Genomic DNA, 19,547 nt, shown 5'->3' with positions numbered 1-19,547 from the left:
GGTTATTACAGAAGCTGTTGCTTGGCAATATCAGCAGCAGCATCGGTGTCCCTAGAGAGCGCGCGAGAATAGAAGCACAGGATGCGCACGCCCAACACACACGAGCGCCGCGCGACCGTTCACATCTCACCAAACACAACTGCCAATCGCTTTAAAGTTACACTCCGACCGCAGATAGGCATTTTATCGCAGGCTAGGTTTTATTTACGTGCCATGGTTCAGGTACTAACTCGGTACTGAAATTGAAACCGTTGAATTCAGCCAGCCCAAACGAAGTGGAGCGCCTGCAGCGGCACATTTGAGACATATGAAGATTGTTGAGGTAAGTGTTGCGTGTGCTAACGGGTTTTCGCGCTTAGTCCTAGGGGAAAGAGTAGAAATAGGTCCTCCAAGCGAGGAAATATGAGCTTCAAAGAGGTAAGAAAGTGCATGTGTCCGAGTCTGGACCGTGGAGGAGAAGTGAGGAGAAAGAAATTGTGTGAAGGAGAAGTGGAAACGCAGTTAGGTACCTGTCGTGTTTAACTGTAGGACAGTAATGTCGATGTCTTGTTCAAGTGGAAATGATGAATGTCACTTTAATGAGTTGAACAAGACTTTGAAAGACTGAGTTTCAGCAATCCAGTGTTTTTTAAAATGATGTTTGTGACTTATTTTCAAATGATTTAAAGGGATAGTTTGCCTAAATATTGTTATTTACAACCCCTTCAAACTGTATGGCTTTCTTCCGCAAAAAAACGTGTCAGTCATTCATCTTTTCATTTGTGTTCTCATAAAATGAAAGTGAATGGTGACTGAGGCTGTTATCCTTCTTAACAACTCCATATGTGCTCCACAGTAGAAAACAAATCATATAGTATGATGGAGTTTTAATTTTTGGGGTGTACTGTCACTTTAAGAGCATTTAGTTCTTATTCCAACATGCATTTAAATTACTTTTGGAAGTTCTTTTGGAATTTGAGCTTCAATTTTTTATTGCCTGTCACAGTTAGAAACAAGCGCCATGTGTGCTGTTCTGTCTGTCCAACAGATGCCACATCCATCACTGTGATGTTTAGGATTTTAACTCACACCTTTTCAGAGGTGTGCTGCACTGTCTCATACAGATGGCTTTTGAGGGAAAAAGAGACATTCTCTTTTTTCATTCTGTGTAGGACTCTGAAAGGGAAGATTTAAGAGATCTCACTCTGATTCCTTTGAATTATTTCTCGGCAGGCTATAAATAGGATGGTGACATGCCCCCACCAGCTTCTAGTTAAGAAATGGATGTGCTCAGAGGACAAGACCTTCTAGCATGTGTTCGACAATAATAAAAGAAAGAGTGGTTGATATCGCAACAATTATTTGGCCAGTCAGTTTGTATCCTGTCCATGTGCAATGTCTCAGATCATCCTGAAAGAATGTTAACACATTTTTCTTTACGTCTAGTGGCTATACTGTTGAAACGGTATTTTAACGTTTATGCTTTTGCACATTCGCTTTCATTGCTGTCGATTGAACTTAACCCAGAACATTCACTTCACTTGACACATCTACTGAATTCATGTCTCTTTTAACAATTTAAAAAGAATTTAAAGTTAAATCTTTAATCTGGACCATCAAGTATTCACCCAGCGAGTGAATTATGAATGTGAGAGCTCTTCTTTTCCCTCCCAAGGGGATCCATTTGATTGGCTGCCCAACATTTGGTCATCATCTGATCATTTTGTCTCGTAACAATTCCGTCTGTATTTCACCCTGGTCTATACAGAGGGTTATTTTTACTTTCGCTGTCATAGAAATTGCCTATATAATGGCCTCCTTAATTCTGTGGAAATAATACTTGTGGGACAACTCATGCATTTTTTAGCATTATACTAATGGATGTTTGCTGTTTGTGGAGGCCGCAGAGAGCCGTAACATTTTAAAACAACCACTTAAGGACAGAAAGCTGGTTCGGCTGTACGCTTGATACGTTTAAGATGACGGGATCCGTGTCATTTTTCATCATACATTGTCAATATGTTTGTGATGCATTCTTTTTGAATTAGCACTTTTTTCCAGCTTACGTTGTAGGTCTTTATAGGGTGCAACAGTGCCCACCCACTTTTTTAGCGCCGTTGGTCCGATTTCAAAAATAGTCTTCATTAATGATTTTTAAGTCATGAACCAAGCCAACCAGCTACAATCCCACTGTGAACAGCAATCAAATTAAAAGCGATGGAGAAATAAACTACTCATTTAAAATTTTGATTATATGAAATAAAGTTGAGCTAACTTAAAAAAAATAAGGCAACCTATCGCATTGAATTAGTTATAACTAATTAGTATTACTAATTCGCTTAAATACTTAAGTTTTAAATACTTAAAACTTAAATACTTTTGTTCATATGAGTACAAGGTAATCTATTGAACTTAAAGGATTAGTTCACTTCTGAATGAAAATTTTCTGATAATTTACTCACCCCCATGTCATCCAAGATGTTCATGTCTTTCTTTCTTCAGTTGAAAAGAAATTAAGGTTTTTAAGGAAAACATTCCAGGTTTCTTCTCCATATAGTGAACTTAAAGAGGGTTCACTGGGTGGAAGGTCCAAATTGCAGTTTCAGTGCAGCTTCAAGGGGCTCTATGCGATCCCGGATGAGGAATAAGGGTCTTATCTAACAATCAGTCATTTTCTAAAAAGAAAAAAAATTATATACATTTTAACCACAAATGCTCGTCTTGCACTAGCTCTGCGATCCGCATGCATGACGTAATCATGTTACAAAGGTCATGCGTGACATAGGCGGAAGTACCAGTCCAGTGTCTACAAAGCAAATTTGCAAAGATTAAGCCAAACACCCTTTACAAAAAAACAAAAATCAAAACAGGTAAAACAATGATATCAGACGATTTTGAAGTTGGAGGAGAAAATTAGATTTTCGCCATGTCACGTGTGACAATGTGCAAGACAATCGTTAAATGTATATAAATGTTTTTTTTTTTTGTTTTTTTAAAAAAAATGACCTAACGTTTCACTAGACAAGACCCTTATTCCTCGCCTGGTATCGTGTAGAGCCCTTTGAAGCTGCACTGAAACTACAATTTGGACCTTCAACCCGTTGGGCCCCACTGAAGTCCACTATAAGGAGAAAAATCCTGGAATGTTTTCCTCAAAAGCCTTAAATTCTTTTCGACTGAAAAAAGAAAGACATGGACATCTTGGATAGGGCTGGGCGATATATCGCATGCGATTGTCACGCACATTTCGTCAGTAAAGCCGGTTCCCTGATTACCGCTAAATCGCCATCACCTGCTTTCAAATGGAGCGGCATTTAATAGACAGAACCGTAGTTCACTGACAAGCTACGCAATATCGCGTTCATTATCGAAGGCGATTCATCTGCGATAATGAACGCAATATTGCGTAGCTTGTCAGTGAACTACGGCTCTGTCTATTAAATGCCGCTCCATTTGAAAGCAGGTGATGGCGATTTTGCGGTAATCAGGGAACCGGCTTTACTGACAAAATGCGCTTGACAATCGCATGTGATATATCACCCAGCCCTAATCTTGGATGACATGGGGGTGAGTAATTATCAGGAAATTTTAATTCAGAAGTGAACTAATCCTTTAAAACTTCTTGTCAAGGTAACTAAATAAAAAACAAAAAACAAGTTGAGCCAACTTGAAAAAAATAAAGCCATCTATCGCAATCAACCTTTTAAGTTAACTCAACTAATTTGCTCCAGGTAAAGTCAACTTAAAAATGTTGTTCACCTAATCAATAACAGGTAGTCTTTTTAACTTAAAACTTGTCAAGACAACTAAAGAATGTTCAGTATTTAGCAATGCAAGCAGCTACAATCTTTGTTTTTTCATCTCCATGTTTGATTTTCAAAGTTAAGTACACAACATGAACATCATTTGCCTCATGAACAAAAGTTTTCAAGTTTACTTTACCTGGAATTAATTAAATGAGTTAACTTATGTTTAACTTTGTTTTGTTTTTAGTTGTCTTGACAAGAAGTTTTAAGTTCAAAAGAATACCTGCTACTCTTAACTGGCATGGATTAGTTGAGTTAACTTAAACTGGCATGGATTAGTTGAGTTAACTTAAAAAGTTGAATGCGATAGGTTGCCATATTAGCTCAACTACACAGTACACACACGCACACACACACACACACATATATAAATATGCATGTATATTCAAGTATTTAAGTATTTTGAAAGTTTAAGGAGACTGACTCTGTCATTTGCGGCGCTTCATGGGAGTGGGCGGAGCTAACAAAATCTTTTGGCCATTTTACTTTTTTCGACTATCTGATTGGTGGAATTTTCTGTACAGCATCATGGGTAATGTAGTTTTCACTACAAATTTCACGATTAAACGATTATTTAAAAAGTAAGTGACATAATGCGAGCTGACGGCTTCAATGGAATCAAATATCATCAGTTAAAAACCTCGTAGCTCAGGGGTCCATTCTTTGTACGTTGCTAACTCGGTTAGCTGGATTTGATTGACGATTTGGCATGATCTTGGATTGTTCGGTTCTTCGACACTCATCTTGGACTTGCTGTCATAGCAATAGGTCCGTAAGCTTAAACCTGCTCAGGAGCAGGCTTATTTCATGTAAACAGGATTAGATTGCATCTTTTAAAGTGGAGGTGATGCTTAAAGTCTGTCAAAGCCACTGCTACTTTCTTACAAGAGTACCCTAATGTGAACCAGGGACAATAAAAATGACTTAAAAATACATTTACAAATAATATTATAATGTTGTGTAGTCTATCATAGACACAGTCTGTTTTACTTGTTGATAGATTTATTCATGAGGGAATAATTACCTAATGATTTTATTCACACACATGATGTACAGTCTATGCCTTGCGTGCATTAATTTGAACCGTGACAGTTATTATGGGAGTGGCTTGATGCAGTGCAGGAGATGCAGATAACTTTATCTTGACCCTTAAGAAACTTTAATTAATGCTGTCACGTAAAAAAATAAATCTGCTCCAAAGGTAAAATTAAATTAATTGCTAATTACAACATTGAAATAAAAATGAAATCGTGAACAGGCTATAGCCTAAATAATTGGGAATCATGTAAAAAAAAAAAAAAAAATGTAATTTATCTATTATAACTTTTATTTCGTTTTAGTTGCTTGGCTGTTTTCTTATAAAGGTCCAGAAATTTGTCAAGTTGTTCGTCAGGTGTTTTTTAAAAATTATTTAATGATGTCATTATGTTGCCATCATGACGCCAGCCAATCGCTGCATTGCTGATCGTGGTTTTGAGTATCGATACATCTGCCCTTTTCGAGGAACACGAGAACACGCAGTAATCGCAGACAATCTAATCCAAATATTTTAATCTAATTCGTTTGAAGAACATAAATTAGCCAGAGTTCAGTTATCATGATTAGAAGATCTGGCATCTGTCAAATAATCTCTGATGTATTAAGTGAGGTACGAAGAACGGACCCCAGGTCTGTCTTTAAAGCTGTTGTTCAAAATCAATTTCCTTATGGAGAAAATGAATGGAACTTTTTCTTTCGGAACTTGACTATTGAGGTGTAACGTGCTTTTTAGTTAAGCCTGTGGACATGAAGACCAAACGCACCACGAATAATAGTAGTCTGGCATTTAGAGAAGTCTGGTTTAGATTCTGAGACGATGTTTATTAAAACTAATGACTACAGACTTAAGTCTGTTACGTTTTGTTATCTATAACAATGGAGGTTATGGATTGTTATTAAAACCGCACAGGGCTCTATGGACTGGTGCACGTTATTGACTTTGTTAATTGAATGACTTCACAGGCATTTCTTTCTATGATGCATGTTGTATTCAAAAGTGGACTTGTAATTCAACAATATAATATAAATGTATTTTCTCAGAGCACTGCAGTAATTACTATCCTGCTTGACAGGATATCACTTTAATATTTTGTAATAGCTGCAGAGAATCCAAACTGAAATTACCACTTGCATGCACACACACACACACACCCACACTAACTCAAGTCTTCACCAGCTCTTCAGCCTCACACACCTCGCACCAACACAGAATTCCTCTGTGAGCCTCATGACAGAGTTTGCTGTCTGAATGTCAAGGACAGAATCAGAAAGCTCCAAGAGAAGGTAAAAGACAAGTTCTCACTCTTTATGATTAGTCAGGCCCTGAGAGGATGAGGGGTTTGACATTCAAAAGATCCGCTCATCACACTGTCTGACTGGAATATAGGCTGGTGTGAACCAAATGCAGGGTAAAGCAATAAAGACCGGTAGGTGTAGGTGTGTCAATGAATGTCTTTTTTTTTTTTTCTTAAATAATTCATCTAAACATGCTTTCCATGAGTAGGGTATCAATTTAGGCCTGAAATTCTTTAAAAAAAAAAGAAATTCAACAAATTGTCAGTGACAAGAGGTGCTTCAGAAAAAGCTGATTGTCGACCTCAGAAGGTCAAACTATTTTTTTATGAGCTTTTATATTTTATATTCATTTTATGTGAAGATTGCAATTTTTTGAAGCCCTGCGGTTTTATATCTAATCTAAATGCAATTTTATAAAAAAGCTATTTTATAGCGAAATGTATTTTAAAAAACTATGCCATTTGGGTTACTGAATTTTCAGGTAATAGGCCAGAAATATTTGACCATACATTAAGCTATTGCTAGCTACTTTTTGAATATATTATATATAATATATAACTTGGGTAATGTGTACAAAACACATTTTTTTTACTTGTCGTCTTGTCATGCTGTAAAAGGGTCAAAATTATGTTAATTTTCAGGTGTCACAATTAAGGAATAATATATTGGATTATGGATTATGTCAATATTGTGACATTTGAATTGTTAGATCCAGTTGAGTAAGGTCAAGAGGTGGGAAAGACCAAAATCCCTATATTTTATTTGTATAGAGTTTTTTCACTATAAATCACTAAAATAGATTTCCTGCTATACAGTCAAACCAAAATTCATTCAGACACCTTGAACATTTCATTCATTAATTCAGTTTATTCACTATAGTTTAAAAATGGTAAGATCTCAGAGTTAAACTGTCAGAAAAAATGAATCTTAATTATGTCTGATAACACTTAAGCAAAACATGGTCAGGTCAAAGTGTCTGAATATTTTTTGATTCCAAATGTTTATCAGTTTTACTGGTAGTCCAGTGTATGAATAATTTTTGGGTATAATATGTCACAGTTTACTTTATTTTGCTATCCTCACTTACATAAATCAACTACAGTGTCCTGCACCCACTAGTACAAATATATCAAAAATGTCTGATTAATTTTTGGTTAATTTTTGTCCATTCAGACATCTGCATATATCAGTACTCACATTGCATTGCTAATTAAGTGACTGAAGATCAAGCATAATGTGATTTGTTTTTTTTATTGGCATGGCAACCAACATAAAGAATAAATACAAAACCCTGTCTTGCCTAATGCAGTAAAATGCGCTAATGCGTTCATCCCAAAATCACACTCCTTTTGTTCATTAAAGGTCCCGTTTTTCGTGATCCCATGTTTCAAACTTTAGTTAGTGTGTAATGTTGTTGTTAGAGTATAAATAAAATCTGTAAAATTTTAAAGCTCAAAGTTCAATGCCAAGCGAGATATTTTATTTAACAGAAGTCGCCTACATCGAACGGCCAGTTTGGACTACATCCCTCTACTTCCTTCTTTAATGACGTCACTAAAACGTTTTTTGACTAACCTCCGCCCACAGGAATACACAAGAGTTGCGTTTGTAGAGTGTGTTTGTCGCCATGTCGTCGAAACGCTGTTATTTTCATCCCGCAGTCCAATCACCGGGTCTGATTCCGGCTCAAATTGATAGGGTAAAATTAAAGACATGTTTACAATAACACTGAGCGCGTGCATCTCCACGTTATGGTAAGAGGCGTGACCTTTCCGGGCAAGGAGCGCTAAGCTGCTGTCGAATCACAACACAGGAACCGCTGGCACAATCAGAACTCGTTACGTATTTCTGAAGGAGGGACTTCATAGAACAAGGAAGTCATCAGCCCGTTTTTATGACAGTGGAAACAGCGGTATACAGATAAGTAAATTATGTGAAAAATAGCTTCAAAAAGCTTAAAAAAAACATGAAAAACGGGACCTTTAAAAATGTTTTTCATTTGTGAAGTCATTTTGAGTCAACTTTTCCTTTCTCACTAGGTTAGGGGTGTAGAAACTGATCTTAGCCCGGGAATATTCCTAGAAACATGGTCAGGGTACAGCGAGCTTTGGCCAGCATTAAGGCGAAAAAAGGATGTGAAAAGTCTTGCTGAAGCTGTTGTTTAAAGATCATTCTGAGTAAACATCTGTCTTTTGGAGAAGCGTGCCATTGCACAGTAATATTAGTGTGTAATTTATTTCCTTCCGGGGCCAGAGCACCTCATGTGTAAGGGAGGTCAACATATGGTGCAGAGCTGTACGGTGTGTGTGAGAGGGAAAGAAGGCGAGTTGTTAAAATAGAGTTGGTATTGCGTTTTGAGCAAGCAGAGAGTGTATTTCATTGCGTATCGGATGAGTGCCCGAGTGTGTGTCCGCCCCAGTGCAGTGACTGATGTAATTTACACTGTCACAACATAAGGCCGGTCGCAGGATGACAGGGTAGAGAGAGGGAGAGCAAGGCACAGTGATGACTGACCTGTCAGCACTAATCATTTTGTGTGTCGTGCAGCTCGGTAAGAGACGAGAACCTGTAGCGTTTGAAGAGGACCTGAGTGAGAGTTTCCTTGGGTGATGGTCATGTGTGTTGTTGACTGTGATTTGGCCAAGCAGGACGTATTCCTGGCTCATAATCAAATAAAAATGGTAACTATCAAATACCCTTAAATTCAGAGGGATTCATAGGGGTGAATCCAGTTGGGGGTAACGCATTACAAGTAACTTGAGATTACTTTTTTAAGTAACTAGTAAAGTAATGCATTACTTTTAAATTTACAACAAAATATCTGAGTTACTTTTTCAAATAGCAACTTTGTTTTCCCACGTATTGACTGACAGATCTCCTGTCTCCATTATGAGAGAAATTGTAAGTGCGGAGGCTTTGTGTGAACATGATGGTTATTGTAGCTTTAGACTAAATGAAAGCATTTACTCATCTCACTTGCACAAAAACAGAGTCAGTATTCCTCAAAATGAATAAAAACAGTGAAATGCAATCTCAGAATATTGCACAAACCTGCAATAATTAAATATATTAAATTAAACAAATGTACTTAATCTAACTTAAACTAATTAACCAATGTTTTTGCTGCTGATCTTTGAAGATCCAATTCAACCATACTAAGAAGTAAAAATGACTTTAGATAAACATTGCATTTGTGATTAGCCTGAGGCATATTCATTTCACTTTTGGTGTGAAAGTGCCTTACAAAAAAAAAAAGGAAAAAGTAGTGAAAAAGTAACGTAATGCATAAAAAGTAACTAAGTAAGCAATTAGTTACTTTTTTATGGAGTAACGCAATATTGTAATGCATTACTTTTAAAAGTAATTTTCCCCAACACTGGGTGTAACAATATATCGTGTCCCAAAATATCGCAATACAAAAATGCAGCAACATGTATCATGGATAGTGACAGTATGTATTGTATATACTTCACCCAAAATGAAAGTTTAGACATTTAATCTAGCATCAATTATTGTAAACCCAGAAGGTCACACATTTAAAGGTGCCGTAGAACGTCTTTTTAAAAGGTGTATAAGTCTAAGGTGTCCCCTGAATGTGTCTGTGAAGTTTCAGCTCAAAATACCCCATAGATTTTTTTTTATAAATTTTTTTAACTGCCTATTTTGGGGCATCATTAAATATGAGCCGATTTAGGCTGCGGCCCCTTTAAATGCTCACGCTCCGCGTTATTTAATTATGCCAAGATAAATTCAATTTTTAATTCTAGGGCACCTTTAAGCTCCCATTAATTATTAATAATAAATATAAATTGATTATTTATTAAAATACAATATTTAAAACTTTTTTAAATGAATGGGACAGAGTGCAAGCTTATGTGTCTAACACAATTCTGTATTTTTATCTAAGCATGGATATTTTTTATTCTGGTGTCACCATTGCCTGGTGCATGGGGGAGAAGGACCTAGTCTGATAGCCTTTTCCCACTGCATGGTGCGGCTCGGTACCGAATGGTATGGCTCGCGTAAATAGTACCACCTTGGTTGAGTTTCCAAGCGTGCTGTACCGATACTAAATGTGACGTGTAAACACTGCAGATCACTGATTGGTCAGAGAGAATCATCACTACCAGCGTTATTGGATTTGAAACACGAGACACCAAACCCGCTAGATTTAAATGTTCAGTAACAGCAACCACAGTATCATTTGATCGCACAACTTTTTTTAAACGACTTGCTTTAAACGACCGTCACAAGCAACTTGAAATAAGAAATGGCTGTATCGTGGTCAGTAGATGAGGTGCAGACTTGTTGGTAGACGAGGAGCGGATCCACGGCAGTAAAGGCGGCGCAACTATAACGATCAATCTATAATCCCACCCACTTTGAAGCAGTGCTAAACTGCAGTGAAAAAGCAAACCGAAAGTAAAACGAGCCGAGCCGAGTTGTACCATGCAGTGGAAAAGCGCCGAAAGCCTATTCAAGTCCACCCCTGGTGTAATACCAAATTTAATGCATATTAATGAACACTCTTTTTGATAAATGTTTATCTTAGAAGTAATAATTTAAACATTTCTTTTTACCATTTTAACTTGTGAGAGTATTGTATTGTGAGATTAGCATCGTGTAACGAACCAAAACGTGACGTAAGTGTATTGTTACACCCCTAAAAGTCATCATATTGTTCCAGGACCAACAAGAATGTGAAAATGTCCTGCTTGAAAAAATCACAGTAAGCTGCTTCATGCATGGGTAGTAGAAGGATAAGAGGACCTGAGTGAGAGTAGCGAAAGACAGTAGCATCTGGAGACTTGCATGGGGCCGGTTACTATGGCAGTAAGTCTCTTAGGACGTCAGTGAATATATACTCAGCAGGTTGCATCTTAGTCGAATTAGACGCCATACTTAATTTGATTCAAATGGAAATGGGACTGTTAAAGATTCTAAGTTTCATTAAAGCATTTTAGTAAGCAAATGATATAGGTAGCTTTCAGATGGAGTCTGAAATATTGCATTTGCAAGATCAGAGTACATGAATGACTAAGTGAAATCATATTTATTTATTTATTGCAATTTCAGATGATGCCCAGATTGCCAGTGTCCATGTGAAGCATGGCGGCAAACAAGTTTGTTGTGAATGGTAATGAATTATGCAAAGTTATTAGCCCCTTTTCACATACAGTCTTTAAGGTGATGATACACAGGGTGAGATTCAGGGCAACTAATTAGGGCAATGGACAGTTGGCAGCAACTAATCAGAGAGGAGCAAATCTATTGCCAACCCAATAAATACTTTACTGTAAACACTTGTTAGGCATTTTATTTCAACTGTTCAAATATTGATCACGTCAAAACCTACAAAAGCAGATGTTAAACAGAACACGTCTTTTTAGTATTTAACTGAAAACATTCGATGGCTAAATTACAGTCTACACACATTAAATTGGACACATGTTGGTATTTTTAGCATTAAATGAGGTAAATTCCCTGTTTTGGGTTGACGCATTACAACTTACCAGTGTAAAAAGATATAAGTTCACTCTCTCTTCGCTCCACTGCTGCTGAGAGGCCGCCATCTTGTTTGATTTTTTTCTGAAATTCTGAGATCTCAAAAAAATTGCCCACGACCAATCTAAAATATCCAGATAGAAATTTGTTGCTAATTCTCAATGGGAAAGTGCCCAAGCAACATTGCTCGGCAACACTGCTCAAAAAGTTGCCCCGTGTGTCATCACCTTTCCTGGTATATTACAGGTAATTTCTGTTTAGAGATTGTGTGTAAATGAAAATGATATAAAAACAAACTTAAAATATAAAATATAATAAAAAATGAATTATTATTATTATTTTAGATTTGAATGCTCAAGATTGCCACATAATACATAATCTGTATGGGTGATTCACACCACACAGCACTATGACTGATGAAGATCATCTGTACCTCATGACAAGTCATTTTGTAATAAACAGATCACTCTAAATCCCAGTTTAACAATCACGTGCTGCAAGTAATTACTGATGGATGACAGTTATGGATTATAAGATATAGCCTGTCTGCAAATACACTGCCAATATAGATGATTTATGAAACCAAAATGAGAGGGCATGGATTTTAGAGACGAGATGAGATGAGAACGAAATTCAGTAGATTTTACAGATTCATGCCCTTTTTACAGATTATTCAGTATATCCATGCAGAAAGCTTCTGATGGATGAGGGGTCTGTGTACACATAGGACCAGGTTTAACCTTCCTCTCCATCCTTCCTTTGATCCCCATGTAATCACAGCCCTTCCTCCATCATGTTCTAGAAGCGCTTTACTTAATGAAAAAAAGCTGTGATCTGTAAATGAAAAGGCTTTGGTGGGTCTCTAACCATTAATCCATGTAGGTTAATATCACACATGCCCAAGAATCAATATGGTTCTTCCCTCTGCAAGCGGAGAAAGGTTGGACAAAAAGTTTTATTCAGGATTTTTTTTTTTTTTTTTTTTTACAGAATATCCTGAGTATAGTATGTTTCACCATCAAAACAAACTAACATTTTTTTCACTTAAAAAGTGACTTAAAGGGTTAAGCAATTAATTTAAAAAAAAAGAGATTAATTGATGTTGAATAGAATTTGTGTAATTTTGTTCATTTATTATATTATTTTTAAAATAATAATAATAATACATTATTAGTAGTAGTAATAGTAGTAGTAGTATTAATAATAATATAATAATAATAAAAATAATTGTGATTTTAACTGTAAATTAGGATAAAAGTTTTTACACCATAGTATTAAAATATTTAATTATATATATATATATATATATATATATATATATATATATATATATATATATATATATATATATATAAATCAATTATTATTATTAATTTATATGTATTTATTAATTATATATCTAATATATATATATATATATATATATATATATATATATATATATATATATATATATATATATATATGAATCTTGTACTTTTTAATAGGTTTAATACCTGCTGGTGTATGCATACCGCTGGTTGGGAATCGCTATCCTAAAGCCCTGTACGATTGGAAAGCATGAGCCGTGAGTCATGCATGCCGCAGTATCATTTCTATTCAGTGTGAGAGAATCACTATAATGAGACATCTTTCATTCACTCCAGTAATACCTAAGGAAGTGGGCTGGAGAATATTCCAAGGATAAGCTATCTTCTCCTTTGATGTAACATATAGAAGATAAATGCGCAAGTGGGCATAAAAGCAGATTCTTAGGCAAGTTAATAATGCAAAGGCATCCCATATCTCATTTTTATAAAGATCAATTGATTTCTGACTGTGCAGCGAGAGTGATTTATTTCACCATTTCAGTATGATTAGGGAAATCAAGTCATTTGGGTAAGCATACTGTGGAGCTTTTTCACTTTTCATTTATATTCACATTACATTTCATTTGATTTTTTTTGTTGTTTCTAATAAGGCCCAATCATTGTAAAAATCTCTGATTCAGCCTCTCTTTTAAGCACATCTGCTCTATTGCTATGGTTCAGACTGTACATTTTCTGTAACCTCACTTGTTGATGTTCAAGTTAACCCAGTAAATAACCTAAATGGTCAGTTTGACATCATTGAGTCCTCACAGCTTTCAGAAGGCTTTAGAGACCCTTTTTGGTAACCAGTGACGTTTAATATGTTGTAGGTAGGTTAGGATTGATTCTAATCACCTACAGAGAAATGTTATTGACAACTTACTAGAATTAAAAAAAAATATATAATCATATATTTCATGTTTCGTCTCTCGACTTTAAATTTCTTGAAGTTAAAGGTTTAGTTCACCCAAAAATGAAAATTCTGTCATTAATTACTCACCCTCGTTCCAAACTCATAAGACCTTCGTTCATCTTCAGAACACAAATTAAGATATTTTTGATAAAATCCGATGGCTCAGTGAGGTCTCCATTGACAGTGTAGCATCTGGACCAATCAGCCACACAATTATTCATGGTATTTAATGATTTACCCATAAACTCACTCTCACTATCTGAACTCATCCCCCTAAAACTGCAACCAACATCCCAAGTGTAGCTAGCACACAGGCACAACTAGGTGTCCTGTTACAGTTATATGGTACTTTTATGATCCATAAGAATGCTGTAGAGACTAGTGACTCATTCTTTCTGAGAGGGACAAATAAACTCTCTTAATCCTATGTATTCTCTATATAACCACTTGGGAAATGTATAAATATGTATCCAAGTTTCCCATCTCATGACTTTCCTTTTATAGGCTTTATTCTATGTATTAATTCTCTCTTTTGAACTATTTTGGTATTAATGTTCCATAGTTGCAAATGTATAGTTAACTGAGATCACATTGGCAGCATGCTTGGTATCATACGGACTCCAACTTTCATTTCCTATTTGGTAATTTATGTTACATGTTACTAACTCTGTGACACATTAGTATTATAAGAATCTAGAGGGTTCTTCTCTCAAACATCCAATCCAGTGTTTTATGCTAATATCTTGCTACAGAACAAAGACTCGTAAAACTTCCCTCCGAGGGGGCAACTCCTTATTGGCTCAGACACCTTAAGAGGGTGTGACGTCTCCACCCCTTATATTCATGGATCACAAGATAAAACCCCTCTCTTCCTGCTCTTCCTGCTCTTCTTCTTTTTTTACTGACAAATGCTGACGTCAAGATGACGCTTTAAGAAGCTAGAAGCTTCTAAGGAACCCCAAGCTTGTGCCAGGCCTCGGCCTAGACCTTCCATTCACCAAAGATCCTCTGAATCCAACTGGTTCTCTTTCATCAAGACAATATTAGCAAAGATTCAACAGAAACCTCCACAAATTGCATCAGGACAGTTTTAATTCAACTTGGAGAGACATGCAAGTATCAAACTTAGTCTCATTATCGGATACATTGAGTATCCTTACCCCTTTGAAAGAAGGGCCTGTTAAAACTAAACTGATGGTTTGCTCAAGGCTGTTGATCTGCTGAAATGTCCAACAATGCTGTAACCTCTTGCTTCCTGTACTCTGCTTTAGCCCTCTCTCTCTTGGTAAACTGTATGCATGTATGTGTGTGAATGTTAGAGTAGTTTAAGTGTTTAGTCTAGTTAATAAAGTCTTGTTCATGTCACACGTAAGGTTGTCTGTGTTTTGCGCTCATATACGGGAGTCCCTATTCATGTCGGTCCTGACTACAGGCTTTTAGTAGAATAAGATTGTTATTTCCCATAACCTGGAAATGAACATTTCTTAGAATTAATAAACAATTAACACTGCGTGTTCATTGAACAACAGGTTAATTGATTGTAATATTAATTTTATTACATTTTACAATTTTATTAACTGATTAAAATATTAATAATTAATTATAACTAGTTATGATTAATTATTCATATTTATTTTGAGCTAATTTGCTACAACAGCAAGATAATTAACAATTTTGATGTCCAGAAAGCTACTAAAGACATATTTAAAACAGTTCATGTGACTACAGTAGTTCAACCTTAATGTTATGAAGCGACAAGAATACTTTTTGTGCGCCAAAAAAAACAAAATAACGACTTTATTCAACAATATTAAGTGATGGTTGATTTCAAAACACTGCTTCATGAAGCTTTACAAATCTTTTGTTTCGAATCAGTGGTTCGGAGAATGTATCAAACTGCCAAAGTCACATGAACCATTGAAATTTCGAAACGTTTCGAAACACTTATGACGTAACAAAGCCTCTTTTACTGAAATCACGTGACTTTGGCAGTTTGATACGCGCTCCGAACCACTGATTCAAAACAAAAGATTCGTAAAGCTTCGAAGCTTCATGAAGCAGTGTTTTGAAATCGCCCATCACTAGATATTGTTGAATAAAGTCGCAATTTTGTTTTTTTGGCGCACAGAAAGTATTCTCGTCGCTTCATAACATTAAGGTTTAACCACTGTAGTCACATGAACTGTTTTAAATACGCTTTTAGTTGCTTTCTGGGCATTGAAAGTGTTAATTATCTTGCTGGCAATGGAGGCCTCACTGAGCCATCAGATTTTATTAGAAATATCTTAATTTGTATTCTGAAGATGAATGAAGGTCTTACAGGTGTGGAACGAAATGAGGGTGAGTAATAAATGAAAGAATTTTCATTTTTGGGTGAACTAACCCTTTAAAGTTACTAGGACACATCCCAACCCAGTTAAAATGCAGAGCCAGTTCTTTGAACAAAACTACCCATGCACAGAGAATCATCAGCATGTACTAAAATTATTTTACCTTGGAAAGGGAATTAATAACATCAAAAAAGCATGTGGAGATAAATGCTGCTTTTTTAATAAGATTACACTGCGATTATGTTGACAAATCAATGCAACATGGTTGCTATGTTTGAACGTTGTAAACTGGATCAATGGTTTTAATCTTTTCTAATTTCAGAGTACTGATTCAACAGGGTAATAATTGCAAAAGCGAGGTATAATATTCAGAGCAATGATGAATGTGTTCGGCAAGGAAGGACAGTGAAGTGGGGGAGAGACGGTGGGGAAGCTTACAGTGGTATTGATTTGCAAGTATGTCATCCATCTGTCACCATAATGAATGTTAATATGACACTACACAGAATACAGCAGCTCAACAGATCACATCAACCAGTAGTTTAAGACTCAAGGCTGTTTTTAACTTAGCTTCACTAGCAACTAAACTTTTGCAGAACTCAATTTACAGCTGTGAACGGTCTATCAGCACAAGCTTGTGTATTTTGTAATTAACAGCTGTCCAAACAAGTGAAACAAAATTGATTTTGTCTGTTTATGTAAATACAGAGATTTAATTTATCATGGGTAATTGTGCACATCTGGTCTTTGCGAGCCTGTGATGTGGTTACAACCTCCAAATTTGCAAATGTTGCAAAGAAACATGATCGAAACAGGCCACTACGACCTGAATTACACTGTATCTGACTTCAGACTTGACTTTAAGGCAGAACAATCAAAATAAACTTTATTTAGACATATTATGGTCTGCACATAATTCATCGGTGCACAAGTTTTTAAAAAGTTACATTTTGTAATGCTATGGACAACCCAAAATTATCCCCTCTGTAATAAGGTATGTATATTCATGTATAAAAACCAATTTATACTGCAAAAAATATATATTATAAATATTCATGAAATAAAATTTGGAAGAATATTTAGTTTCTACTCACACTGTATGTTTTATATCCATCATCACTACTTACAGATGTATAAACCTGAAGAGAAGCTTAAAATAATTTTGATTAAACTCATGATTTCTGACCAGCCTTTACAAGGCAGAATTTAATTTAATTTAATTTAATTTAATTTAATTTTATTTTATTTTATTTTATTTTATTTTATTTTATTTTATTTTATTTTATTTTATTTTATTTTATTTTATTTTATTTTATTTTATTTTATTTTATTTTATTTTATTTTATTTTATTTTATTTTATTTTATTTTATTTTATTTTATTTTATTTTATTTTATTTTATTTTATTTTATTTTATTTTATTTTATTTTATTTTATTTTATTTTATTTTATTTTATTTTATTTTATTTTATTTATTTTATTTTATTTTATTTTATTTTATTTTATTTTATTTTATTTTATTTTATTTTATTTTATTTTATTTTATTTTATTTTATTTTATTTTATTTTATTTATTTTATTTATTTTATTTTATTTTATTTTATTTTATTTTATTTTATTTTATTTTATTTTATTTTATTTTATTTTATTTTATTTTATTTTATTTTATTTTATTTTATTTTGACTTTGTGGCCATGTGGTGGAATAAAACTTCTTTAAAGTGACTTATTAAAGTTATTTAAAGAATAAGTTTATAATGATCCAGCATCTAATTTCCATATTTCACATGATTATTATAGTCTGACTAATGGGCAAGTTGCATAAGAGCTTGCTTAATAGAAGTAATAATTATTAAAAAGTGAAATAATGTAGCCCTTTTGACCTGGGTTTGAATTAGAAGTATAATCACAAGTGGATGTCAAATGTAAGATCTTAAATGGCAGGGTAGCATCTGGTGAGAGAACTGCTTTCATTAGCAGAAGATCCTCTGGCTCGACTGAGGAGGGCAGCTCTAGATTACATCCACAGGTTTCCTTGTGCTACTCAAGACCTTTTTAAATCCCACTATCATACAGGTCAGGGATCAGCAATATCCTGGGACTGGCGTAATGGGGGAAGTGGTCCAATCCAGGGAAAAGCAATCAAGCCCAGATAAAAGGAAAGGGGGTGTCGATGAAGGAGCAGGTGCATGGGGTGTTTTTTTACTCAAAGCTGTTGTTAAAGAAATCTAACCCCCATCACCTCTGCTGTGATTGCCTGCAAAGATGCGACTGTACACATCAAGCTGCAATTTTGGTGTTTTGATGTAGCAAGATGATAAGGCTGGTTTCCATCTGGCAAAGGCTTGATGTTCGGTTTTACAGTAGAAAAGGCAGCACTTACATTTAAGTTCTGAATGGAAAATGCTTTCAAGCAAATGAAAATGACTTTGCACAGCAAATGAAGCCACATTTACAGTGCTATATATAATTTCTGTAATTGCTGGGCTTTGATTTATTTTGATGACACCAGACCAGTTAAAATTGTGATATTGTTTTTTTCCATCTCAGAGTTCTTGACTTTCTGAACTTTAAATAAATAAAAAATTATAATTGTTGGCTAATTTTAATGACCGAAAACGTAATAGATTTTGTAGTCAACTTGATATATAATACATTTTGACTAGAGGCAAAGTTTATGCTTAGAGGTCATTAATGTGGCAGTATCACAATATTTTTTTAAATGTAATTTACTCCTGTGATGCAAAGTTGAATTGTGAACATCATTAGTGTCACATGATCCTTCAGAAATTATTCTAATATTTGGTGTTTAAGAAAAATTTCTTATTATCAATGTTGAAAACAGTTAAACTGTAATGTATATAAAGTTTACTGGTAGAAAACCACACAAATCAGGTATTATGTACATGTCCCAGTTGGTTTGCAAACCTATGGAAGCTTGTTTCTGCCACTAAATAAAAAAATAAAAACTTTTTATCTCACAATTCTGACTTTTTTTCCTCACAATTACGAATTTATATCTCACAATTCTGACTTGTTTTCTCAGAATTGCGAGATCTAAATTCAGAATTGCAAGAAATAAAAGTCAGAATTATGAGTTATAAACTAACAATTGCGCGTTATAAACGTTATAAATTGCGACTTTATATCATACAATTCTGACCATAACTCACAATTGTGTTTATATCTTGCAATTCTGACATTATAACTCGCAATTGTGAGTTTATATCTCGCAATTCTGACATAACTTGCAATTGTGAGTTTATATCTCGCAATTCTGACTTTATAACTAGCAATTGTGAGTTTATAACTTGCAATTCTGACTTTATATCT

General features: G+C 34.8%; 1 protein-coding gene across 1 annotated transcript in view; it reads left to right on the top strand.

Moving 5' to 3' along the window:
• si:ch211-269c21.2 (carbohydrate sulfotransferase 8) overlaps positions 1–19,547 on the top strand; it is a 72,877-nt gene continuing 53,330 nt past the window's right edge. The window contains exon 1 of the mRNA XM_048159288.1: positions 1–322. The gene's annotated coding sequence lies outside the window, so the exon portion shown is untranslated. The remainder of the gene's footprint in view (positions 323–19,547) is intronic.

The sequence above is a fragment of the Megalobrama amblycephala genome, linkage group LG15 (assembly GCF_018812025.1).
Source record: "Megalobrama amblycephala isolate DHTTF-2021 linkage group LG15, ASM1881202v1, whole genome shotgun sequence".
Taxonomy (NCBI): domain Eukaryota; kingdom Metazoa; phylum Chordata; class Actinopteri; order Cypriniformes; family Xenocyprididae; genus Megalobrama; species Megalobrama amblycephala.
Note: the sequence above shows the minus strand (reverse complement) of the source record. Positions and strands in the feature narration are given on the sequence as shown.